Source organism: Stegostoma tigrinum, chromosome 14, assembly GCF_030684315.1.
Source record: "Stegostoma tigrinum isolate sSteTig4 chromosome 14, sSteTig4.hap1, whole genome shotgun sequence".
NCBI lineage: Eukaryota > Metazoa > Chordata > Chondrichthyes > Orectolobiformes > Stegostomatidae > Stegostoma > Stegostoma tigrinum.
In genome coordinates, this window is record NC_081367.1 from 46,664,789 (window position 1) to 46,677,310 (window position 12,522).

Here is a 12,522-nt window from a genome sequence, read left to right on the forward strand (position 1 = left end):
GAGCCAAAGTGTCTAGCAGCCTCCCTCACTGCTTGAATAAGGTAACATTGTTGATATAACACACAATAAATTCCAGTAATTTATTCTTTTAAACACTGCAATGTCTTCTTCCATGGTCCCCTGCTTTAAAGCGATAGCTATTGCCATTTTTAAGTCCTCAGTCCAAAGAATAAATGTAATGTTTACACTGGTATCATTATAAAAAATCAGCTTTATATTTACAAAGTTCAGACTTTTTATAATGATACCAGTGTAAAGATTACTTTTATTCTTTGGACAATGGATTTAACTTTGTGTGCTTTCACAGTCAGAATTCTATCGTATTGCAAAGTCCGTGAAACAATTCACAGTTACTTTACATTTCTGTTGCACTCCTCACACATAATAAGACATTTCCAAACAATTTACATAGTAGATGAAAATGAGTGGCAAGGGGGGAAAATAGAAAATTTTAGCTGTAGCGACCCCAAGATTCTGTACTTGATTTCCTTCTCCCACACCTACATTCTCCTCCTCATTGATGATATCATTGGCCTAGGGTAAACTGTCAAATGAGAGCTGATGACACACAGCACTTCCTTTCTACCGCTTGCCTGAGCCAATGACCACTGTCCTCAGCTGCTGCCAGACTGTCTGTTTTAACAGAATCCATTGAGTGGATTGTGGCAATGCCTAATCATTCTTAAATCAAGTAAATTCCACAGTGGTATCTAAATTAAAATAGGCTTTCACAGCATTTCAAACAGTTCTGATGAAGGGTTTTGGTCCAACACATTGACTTTCCTGTTCCTTGAATGCAGTCTGACCTGCTGTGCTTCTCCAGCCTCACACCTATCGACTCTGGCTTCCAGCATCTATAGCCCTTATTGTCTCCATTTCAAACGTATCTTCTGGAACTTCATAGTGCAGACCTAGAATTCTAAGTAAGGCAGCTCTAACAGACGATGACTCATTTATATTTATAATCTGCAAGCCTAAATTTGGCAGCCAGTTTACAGTGGTAAATTGGAACGGGTATTTATGATCAAAATAAATGGCGTTAAACGATATCTCCAATGGCAATGCAGTTTCAACTTCCAATGTACAAGTGGACATTGAAGGTAGAAGCTGCAAAAAAATGATAATAATCAAACTGAACAGTCATGACATTCCCACTCAACTCCTTATAGGTAGCAAAATGGTTTTGCTACTTCTGGTATTTATGCACACATACACGAATAGCAAATAATATCAATCAGTAACTTTAACTATACACTGGTGCCAAATAGTGGAATTAGTGACAGCAGGAAAGAAATTAAGCTTGCACAAGAGGATACTTTAGGAGGAGGCACTCCAACCTTAATTGGGTATCAGATGCAATGGTTATATGGTGAGAAGTTTTTGTCAATCATAGAACCAAAGCTAAATTGTTAGAAATGCTCTGGAGGTAGGTAGTCGCTGTAAAATCTGCTCCTCCATTTTTAAACCAAATGTTTTGTGCAATTCTGGTAATAAATCATTGATAAAACTCAGTCTGGTTTAATGACATGGACGAAGATTTTACAATGAAAGTGCTGAGAGCTGAGGGTAAAAGAGCAGTTGTGATGATGAGAGGTATAGCAATTACCTACCTCTCACCACCACTGACATTTCTTCAGCTGTGTGGAAAGGAACAGACAGCTTTTCCATCTTTATAATTCAGACCCCTGTTAAAACAATCAAAGGCATCTTCCCACTACTGCTGGTATGTTCCAGAGGTGGTAGGCACTTCAACCTGTGGGAAGACCATCTGCAGTAATCACTGGCATCCTCAGAACTTGGTGGAGGATGGAAAGGACACCGTTGTGGCAAGAGCTGATCACTTGGTAGCACTGCCTGCCATCAGAAAGGACACTCCCATTCTTGTTCACCAAGGCCAGCCTGAATGACCCCAATTTCATTTACCTGAATTCTAGGCCTCCACCGTTATTGCGAGTCCTGTCTGGATGCTGTCAGATTCATAGGTGGCATCACCCCGGTAGCATTGTTAAGACTAAAAAGTCTTCAATCCTCAATCAATCAGCTAACAACTCTTCAGAATGGAATTTCATTCATTAAAAGTCAGGAAGTGGTGACAGAAGGCAGTTAATTGCTTTTTGCAGGTAGAATCTGTTTGAGTCTCTCAAAACTGACTGAAGTGAGTTTGACTGTGACTTTCCAGGTGAAGGACAGGACCCCATGAAATCCTGGTCATGATGTCACATCTAAGCTCTATGTACAAACAAAGAAATTATTCAGTGTGTGTATGTTTAATTTCCTTTTAAATGTTGTTAACTCTTGTTTCCCTTTGTACTGAGTTCCCCGAGAAGCATTTTTGTTGGGTCTAGCCTATTTGGCAATCTAAAGATCCCATTCAGATCTCTGCTTAATCTTCAAGACTGAAGTGACATTTGTTTTCATAATTTAGCTCTCTAAATTCTGGCATTATTCTTGTGATTCTACATGAAATGCCAAAATAAACTTCCTGAGGTGTGCTACTCAAACCTGCATGCAATATTCCAGACATGATCTGGCCAAGGCCCTTGTAATACTAAAGGTTTTGAATATTATGTACATATATTTGAGAAATGCAAGCACAATATTTTAATCCAAATTTTAATCCAAACAACAAATAGACAATAAAACTTGAAACCAAAACCAACAACACATCATAGAAACTCAGCTAACAGTATTATTAAAATATAAATGACATAATTTACTGTCATGTTGAATGCGTCAAGAAATAAATCATTAATAAATGATACACATTTAGGTCTTGTTGCATATGATACTCTTCCAACAAGCAGACAAAACTAAATAATTTATAAACAACAAATTCATGACTGTGTTATGACATCTGGTTTGCTTGTAGGATGAATGGCATATACAACACGACGCTACTAGTTCTTTTATCATTAAAGCAATCGTTTTTGAAATACGATATCTGTCACTGAATGTTTAAAAATTATTTTAAAGGTTTTCACAGCAGGTTATCATTCAATGAATTTCAAATAACATGCTGTTCCAGAGAATTTAATTTTCAGTTGCTCCATGTTCATATGACGTCAACTGGTCATTTTGTTTCAATATCTCAATGTAAAACAAAGGACTTGAATTTATATAACACACTGCAAGACAATTGAATATCTGCAAGTGCTTTACATCCATTGAAGTATTTTTGAAGTATATTCATTCTTGTAATGTAGGAAGTAGAACAGCCAATTTGTGCTTCGTAAATTGCCACAAACAGAAATATGATGACAAATCTGTTTTATTTTGTGTTATCGATTGAGGGATATATATTGGTGGGAAACCAGGATAATGCTCCTGCTGTTCTTCAAAATTATGACAAAGGATTTTTCATCTGTCAACTAAACCTCATCTGTCCATCCATCCACTAGACCTCATCGGAGACATTGCACCTCCAACAGTACAGTATTCCTTCAGTAGAGCACGGAAGTACCAGACTTGATTTTTGGTCTCAAGCCTTGGAGTGTGACTTAAACCTTGACTCTGGAACTGAGTGATCCAGAGTTGGGAGTGCACAGCTGAGCCAAAGCTGAGCCTTTTGTAGCTATTCTGCTTTCTCCTTTGTTGATGGCCTGGCAGGCTGGCAATTTGTTTGAAGGCTCTCTGAAGTTCAAATCTTAAACTCTTGCTCCATCAATGTCAGTTTAATGAAGACTAAATATAAATATTATTCCTAGAAGAAATTCAAGTCAAAGTTTACTCTTTGCTCTGGTCTTCCTAAGTGATTACCCTGTTTGTCAGACTGTTTGTTCTGCTTCAGATAGACAGTTACTAAGACAAAACTGTAAAAACGATTGGATAACACAGAAGATTAAGCTGTTGCTATGTCACAATTTCCTCTCCTTGCATTTTCTCTGTGGTTCTGTAAAATGCTTGGTGCATGAGTCACAAAATGTTGGTTTACAGGTGCAGCAGGTAATTCAGAAGGCAAAAATAATATTGTCCTTCATTGCTGGAGGGATAGATTTTAAAAATAAGAAGGTTATGCTGCATAGGATAATAAAATGTGAGGCTGGATGAACACAGCAGGCCAAGCAGCATCTCAGGAGCACAAAAGCTGACGTTTCGGGCCTAGACCCTTCATCAGAGAGGGGGATGGGGTGAGGGAACTGGAATAAATAGGGAGAGAGGGGGAGGCGGACCGAAGATGGAGAGAAAAGAAGATAGGTGGTGAGAGTATAGGTGGGGAGGTAGGGAGGGGATAGGTCAGTCCAGGGAAGACGGACAGGTGAAGGAGGTGGGATGAGGTTAGTAGGTAGATGGGGGTGCGGCTTGGGGGTGGGAGGAAGGGATGGGTGAGAGGAAGAACAGGTAAGGGAGGCAGAGACAGGTTGGACTGGTTTTGGGATGCAGTGGGTGGAGGGGAAGAGCTGGGCTGGTTGTGTGGTGCAGTGGGGGGAGGGGACGAACTGGGCTGGTTTAGGGATGCGGTGGGGGAAGGGAGTCCACATTGATACCATTAGGCTGCAGGGTTCCCAGGCGGAATATGAGTTGCTGTTCCTGCAACCTTCGGGTGGCATCATTGTGTTATGCTGCTGGAAAGGGTGTTGGTGAGGCCACACCCGGAGTGCTGTGTGCAGTTTTGGCCTCCTTACCTGAGAAAGGATGTACTGGCACTGCAGGGAGAGCAGAGGAGGTTCACTAGGTTGATTCTGGAATTGATAGGGTTGGCTTATGAAGAGAGATTGTGCACAGTGGTGACTGTACTCATTGGCATTTAGAAGAATGAGGGAGAATCTAATGGAAACGTATCAAATTTTGAAGGGAATAGATAAGATTGAAAGAGGGAGGTTGTTTCCACTGTTGGGTGAAACTAAAACTAGGTGGCATAGCCTCAAAATGAGGGGGAGTAGATTTAGGATTGAGTTGAAGAGGAATGCCTTTTCCTAAAGTGTTGTGAATATATGGAAACCCTGGCTCAATAAAGCAGTTGAGACTACCTTGTTGAATGTTTTTAAGGCAAAGATAGACAGATTTTTGAACAATTAAGGGTTATGGTGAGCAGGCAGTTAAGTAGAAACAAGTCCAAGGAAAGATCAACCATGATCTGATTGAATAGCAGAGCAGGCTCAAGGGACAGATAACCTAGTCCTGCTCCTATTTCTTATGTGCTGATGGTTTCGAATGAGGCCACACCAGATCTTAATTGATTGCACTATGTGCAGCAATCCAAGGCAAGTTTCTTCTGGGGCTCAAATTCAATATAAAAACTCCTAAGTAAACCTTTGGAGTGTCCTTGTAGAACTTGTTTTAACTTCCAGCACTCTCCCAATCCAATCTTTCTCTCGGAAATTTGTTTTGGTAAGTGAGTTTCAGGCATTCGGGCTACAAGATCACTCCTGCTCAGTCACGGCTGCCTCAGTATGGTGTGGGTGCTTGGCATGCCAGCTCCAGTGAGAACCTCAGCTTCTAGTAATTGGTCCTGCCACTTGATATTCAGAAACTTCTGTAGGCAGCTCAAGTGAAGTGTCTCTTGACACTGTATTGCATGTTTCCCTTGTATGTTATGGTGAAGAGTGGAGAACTCAATTCCATTTAACAAGTCATTCTGTAGAGGTAAAGATTTTTCTTCATCTCTGTACGAGTCCAGCATGGTTATGACAAAATTATAGGAGATGGCCTACTTTACCAATTCCAATTTACATCTTAGATTAATCTAAACTCAGGATCTGGCAGTCTCTGTATAACTGAATGAAATTAGCTCAAATTGTAAATTGCCTACATGTATGAAACCACATTAATGGAATACTGGAGAGCATGTTTTTATGGTTGGGCTCTTAAATACATTCAATACCTTCTACCTCTAAGTGGGGGATGCATCATTTCAAATGCATAATGAAAATCATAATTTTTTCTGGCAAGATTTTATTATATTTATACAAGGGCATATACATCTTCAGATATTTATCATTGTGGTTGCTTAACCTTGCCCAGTGGCAATTAATATCAAGTGGCAAAGAAGTAAGAAGCAGAACCTCAAAGGTAATAATCTCTGATTTATTACTGAGCCATATGCAAATTGACATAGGGTAAATAAGATTAGAGAAGTGGCTCAAAGTCTGGTGTAATAGAATTGGTGCCCAATTCACAGGTCACTGCTCTAAGAAACTCTGTCAAACGCATTTAATGAATTGCTCATCCAGGCCATCTGATTTTTCCAGTTTACAAATAGATTAAAGTGATTCATAATTATTGCTATCTCCTTATCACAAGGACCCAATATTTCTTCTTGTACACTTTATGTTTACAGTTATGGGCCCAGTAATCATTACTCCTAAGAATCATTTCATTTCCCTATGATTCCACATCCTGATCTCCTGAAACAGGGTCATCTAAAACTATTGCACAAAATGCCATCTTTGATTAATAATTCTAGCTTCACTTTTAACTAGATTCTTATTTTCTCAAATGTCCTATGCCGGTCAATTAAATTCTTATCACCCAGAAGCCAGGTCTCCATTATGGTTATCAAATTATACCTATTTACTTGAATGCCTACTATTGATTTGTTTATTTTGTTCTGAATGCCTCAAGTTCAGATACAGAGCCTTTAGTTTTGTCTTATTGTTATCTTTGTAACATCCCATTTTGATTGTTTTTATATTCCCAAGCTCTTTCTCTCAGCCCCTTCCTGACCCTCATTTCCCATATTGTTTCTCTTTCTCTTAATTGTCCCTACTCTTTGATATGCCACATCGTTCCGCTGCAATGTCCTTTTCAGCCCTGAGCAGATGTTCCAAACCCTGGCACAGGGTAGGCAATATACTATATCACTCTTTGCTGCAGAAAACTGTCAATCCTCCTCATTAGGCTATCGTCACTGCTACTATGATGACTACTAAGATGACATTCCTTGTTTTCCCCACTTGAGTGACTCCAGTACCACTGTGCAATCAACAGTTGGCTCATCCACCCCGCACACCCTGCTCTCATCCAAACAGCCTGAAAGAACCTCAAATCCATTGGACAATTGCAGATGCTGAAACCACTACATTCCTGCCCCTTGGGTCTCATTACCTGCTTAACTCATAGTCATAGCATCCTATCTCTGTCCAAATCAGAAAACTATCCAAAGTGGTGTGACTGCTTCCTAGTACAAAAATCAATGCAACATTCCTTTTTTCTCACTTGGTCTTCTGAGTAATGTTGACTGACTGTCTTGGGGTCCTAGCCTCACCTGCTCCTCTCTTCACTGTGCTTGTTCCTCTCCATTAAAAGTGTAAAAATGAATGGCAGTCTAGAAGATTGGACAGAACATTAAAAAAGCAAAGAATTTCAAAAAGACGTAAAAGGGGAGGAAGTAATGGAGGAATACAAGGGGAAGCTAGCTACAAGTACAAAAGTGGATAGCAAGAGTTTATAAAGATATTTAAAAAAGAAAGTTGTATTAAGGTGTACCCTGGTCTTATAGGAAGAACCATAAGAGAAAATAAGGAGATGGCAAATAAATTCAAAAGGTATTTTGTATTGGTCGTCATTATAGAGGATACAAGTAACTCACGGGAAATAGTAATAAGTCAGGAAATAGAAGAGAGGGAGGCACTCAAGAAATTTACCATTTTCAGGAAAGTGGTACAAAAAAAAACTCTTTGATGAGCTGACAAGTCCCTGAATGTTAAGAAACATTATCCTGAGATCTTAAAAGAAGTGGCTATTGAGATATTTGGTTAGTTTTAACATGCCAAAATTTCCAAGATTCAGAGAAGATTTCATGAGATTGGAAGAATGTGCGTTTAACTCCTTTTAACAAAATAAAGGAAGATAAAAAACAGGAAACTAAGGACAGTTAGCTGAATATTTTTCATAAGAAAGATGTTAGAAACTATTATTGGTGACATTATAGTAGTGCACTTAGAAATATTCAAGGTAATTATGCAGTTAACATGATTTTATGAAAGGGAAATCATTTAACCAATTTATCATAGTTCTTTGAAGAAATAACTCATTTTATGAATAAAGGAGAGATCATGGATATATTGCAATTGATTCCCAAAAGATATTTAATAAGATGTCACATCAAAGGATATTGTAGAAAATAAAATTCATGTGCAGATCGGCTTATGAGCCAGACTGGCTAGACTTGCAAATGCTGAAGTATAGAAGAGTAAAAGGGGTCTTGATTGAAACATAAGATCCTGATGGGTTTACAGAGGCTGGAGAGAGAAAGGATGTTTCCTCTTGTGGGAGTAGCTATAACAAGAGGTCACTTAAAAAATAAGGGTTACTCATTTAAGACAGAGATAATGAAAGTGTTTCAAACAGAGGGTTGCAATTCCTTGGATTCTGCTCAGCAAACAATGGAAGCAGAGCCTTTGAATATTTTTAAGGCACAAGTAAGTAGATTTTAACTGAAAAGCAGTAGAAGTGTTTTGGGTAATGGCCAGAATGTGCAGTATTCTGATCAGCCATGAACTATCCAAAGTGGTGTGACTGCTTCCTAGTACAAAAATCCATGTAACATTCTTCTTTTCTCACTTGGTCTTCTGAGTAATGTTGACTGGCTGTCTTGGGGTCCTAGCCTCACCTGCTCCTCTCTTTACTGTGCTTGTTCCTCTCCATTAAAAGTGTAAAAATGAATGGCAGTCTAGAAGATTGGACAGAACATTAAAAAAGCAAAGAATTTCAAAAAGACTTAAAAGGGGAGGAAGGCTTTAAGAGCTGAATTGCCTTCTCTTGCTCGTAAGTCATATATGTATGTATTTGTATCCATGTGCCACAAGTGCCAAGTAATGACAACTCCACCGACACTTTACATTCAATGGCATTGCCACCTCAATATCGAGGAATTACCATTGATAAGCAATTTAGCTGGACTACCCACATAAATACAGTTACTACAAGAACATAAAGAGGTTGTACATTTGGTGAGAGTAACTTACGTCGTGTCTCCTCAAAGCCTGTCCTCAATCCACAATGCATAAATCACGAGTGTGATAGAAGACTCTCAATGTACCTGGGAAATAGAACATCAATAACATTAAAGAAGCCCAATACCACCCAGTAGAAAGCACCATGCAATCCAACAACTTAAATGTTCAGTCCCTCTATGAATGGAGCATCGTGACTGCAAAATCTACAAGACACATTGCAGCAAGTTGCAAAGGCTTCTTTGACAACACCTTCAAAGATCCTGACCTCAACCATATGGAAGAATAAAGGCAGAAGTCACCTCCACACTCCCCTTTAGGTCACACACCAACGATTTGAAAAAAACAACATTGTTCTTTCATCATCAACGTGCCTAAATCCTGCAATTCCCTTCATTACAGCAATGTCAATGTGTCCGTTCATCTGAACTTCAGTGATTTATGAAAGAAACTCACCACCACCTTCTTAAGAGACATTGAGGACATGTAATTAGTTCTGGTTTCAGCGCTGATATCCACATCTTTTAAATGAATGACAACGAAATGTTATTAGTTATAACTTAATGTATTTAATTTCTGCAATGGATCAGTGAGTAAATTGTGGTACTGAGTCACAGGACCAAATAATTCTCAGGTTTTATCCTTGGTGTGTGCTGAAATATTTGATTGGGTGTATGGCAATAATAATTGGCCCAAGTGATCATGGACTCCTAGAAGAAATAAATTCCAGCCAAGGTCCCCTTACAGAAAGTAAGGCAGAAAGTGAGCAGATGCCAAGAAAATACCAATAATAGTACTTACCGGATGCAATGATCACTGAGAGTTGTCAGAAAATGAATGGACCATTTCAAAGCTAATTTATTGTTATAACAAACCAGTTTGCAACTAAAGGATGAACAGATAATGTAAAACTTAAAGAAAAATAAGCAAAAATACAAAAAGTGCTCATACTGGTGAATGGGAAAGACATGAAAAGCAGCAAAGAGTGCCAAAATTGATTATAACAGTTACAAAAGGAAGTCAAAGAAGAAATTTATAGATGTTATCAAAACCATTACAAACATTGTTTACATTTATGTTAGGAAAAAGAGGGCATTTAGGAATAATTCCTTACAAATTGATAAACGATCATGTTTCTACTAAATAATTAATAAATTGAAAAGTAAACTGGTAATATCAATGAAAATAACAAAATGGCAGACATGATAAATTTTCATTGCATTGTTATTTACAGAAGAAGTGGTCTGCATGTCTCATGCCAAAAAGCTATATTTGAATCAGGATCAAATACCCACATGGATTAACATAAGTAAAATGAAGTAATGAAGAAAATAATAGTAACAAAGTGAAAATCCAGAGGAACAAATTTCATCCCAGGATATTAAAGGAAGTGAGTAAGAATAAAATAGAAGACTTAAGTATAATCTTCTGAAATGTAAAACAACGCAATATACTGCAGATGTTGGAAATCTGGAATAAAAATAGATCAAAGACCACAAACCTGAAATAAGCAAAACATTCTTGCCCTGGAAGAGGTGAGGCAGGAGACAGACAGGGTATTTAATTAGGTAGGCTGACTGTTTTATCCTATCTCTGCCGCATTCCTTCCTCTACAGGAATTATGTTCCAGGCAGGAAGGTCATGGTCAGAATAACCCAGCTTTAGATGGACTTGCTCACAAGTGGCTTTCCCAAAAGCTGAGTGTAGAAACTGGTTCTCAATCAGATGCACTCACTGCTGAGACTGAGGGCATGGAAATGAACCAGGAGGATGGCCACTGAAAGCAATGCCCCTCCCCTGGCTTCCAAACCCCCCACTCCTTCACCCATGGCTTACATTTGTGGAAACCTACCCCCAAAAATCTTTTACGTTTCTCCTGGCTTTGGCTAGGTGTGATTTCATCATAATTTTTGGAAGGATTCTCACCAGGAGGCCTCACCCTATCTTAATTAGCCCTGAACTATGATGCCCTCACATCTGATTCTTGCTCCATCTGGCCACTTGCTGTTCCCAGCACAACTCCCTACTCACCAGGTATCTGGCAAAAGGCCAGCATCCCTTGCATGCTCGCCATCTTTGTAAAGTCTCTTTGCCCGTGGATAAGCATTCCAGCATTTCGTCCCATTAGGAATGCCAGGCAGAGTAGCCACAAAGCCAGATTGCTCACTGCACATAGCCAGTGTGGCTGACACCCTCTCACATATACAACCCCATTTTCAAACCCCAGGTTCTGTTTAACCCCCAGACCACACGGTTTACCTGTCCTTAGCTTTCATCCTGTCTAAACATTGCCCCCACAATGCAAACCAACCACTGGAATCTTGACATAACAAGATGTAGAGCTGGATGAACACAGCAGGCCAAGCAGCATCTTAGGAGCAGATGCTGCTTGGCCTGCTGTGTTCATCCAGCTTTATACCTTGTTATCTCAGATTCTCCAGCATCTACAGTTCCTATTATCACTGGAATCTTCACCTTGACAGTCCCTGATGCACTGTACTGTAAAAGCTGGGCTAAGGGTGTGGTAAGTTCTGGAGCACAAATCTTTGGTACTATTGTCAATTCTGTCAGGACCCATAGTTTTTGCACTCAGTTCTCCAAGTGTCAATCAGGCCTTGTCTGTCTCATTGTACCTGATGTAGCTGAGCTGTATCATCCACAAGAAGAATTTCATCCAGCTCAATATCGTCTTCCTTCTGCTCAGTCAACTACTTCTTATTCCCCACCCTGTGTTTCTCAGTATCTATCATATCGCCTCATTGCCTGCTCCAATTGCATAGAGTACAGATCACAAGCCATGTTATGGTTCACACCTTCCTGATTATGCTTAAGCCCCTCAACAATGCTCCAAACTCCAGGCCACACCAAGCTGCTATGATATATCTTGATAATGTTAGTTTAACCTGCAGCAATGGCATTGCACAATCTACATTTGACCAGCATTTGATGTTTTCGCCTATTCACTCCACACGCATTGCATATGTGTGATGAAGTATTTACAAATGAAATGTATCTGCAGTATGCATGTTATTGCTGAGCAGGTACTGCTTGATAGCACTGTTGATGATACTCTCCATCACTTTACTGATGATCAAGAGTAGACTGATAGGGCAGTAATTGGCCAGGTTGGATTGTCCTGCTCTTTGTGTACAAGACACACGTGGGTAATTTTCCATATTGTTGGGTAGACGTCAATGTTGTAACTATACTGGAACAGCTTGGATAGGGGTGTGGCAAGTTCTGGAACACAAATCTTTAGAGTTATTGTCAATTTTGTCAGGTCCCATAGTTTTTGCAGTATTCAGTTCCTTGAATCATTTCTTGCTGTCACATGGAGTGAATCAAGTTCACTGAAAACCGGCATCTGTGTTGATGGGTGAGGCTGAGATGATCCTGCTCTCAGTATGCCTTGCTGAAAATTGTTGAAAATGCTTTCGCCTTATCTTTTGCACTGGTATGCTTTAATTATTTAGGATGGAAATATTTGTGGACCCTCCTCCTCCAGTGAGTTATTCAATTTTCCATGACCACTCTCATAACTCAATGTGGCCATCTGCAGAGCCTTGATCTAATTCACTAACTGGGGAATAATGTAGCTTAGTCTATCACTTGCTGTTTATGCAGTTTA

The 12,522-nt window shown here is 39.4% G+C and overlaps 1 protein-coding gene across 2 annotated transcripts in view; it reads right to left on the bottom strand.

The window, feature by feature from the left end:
- The window catches only part of LOC125457933 (uncharacterized), an 839,746-nt gene that overhangs the window by 26,883 nt on the left and 800,341 nt on the right, over positions 1-12,522 (bottom strand). For both annotated transcript variants that reach the window (XR_009446672.1, XR_009446670.1), the window contains one exon: positions 8,907-8,980. The gene's annotated coding sequence lies outside the window, so the exon portion shown is untranslated. The remainder of the gene's footprint in view (positions 1-8,906; positions 8,981-12,522) is intronic.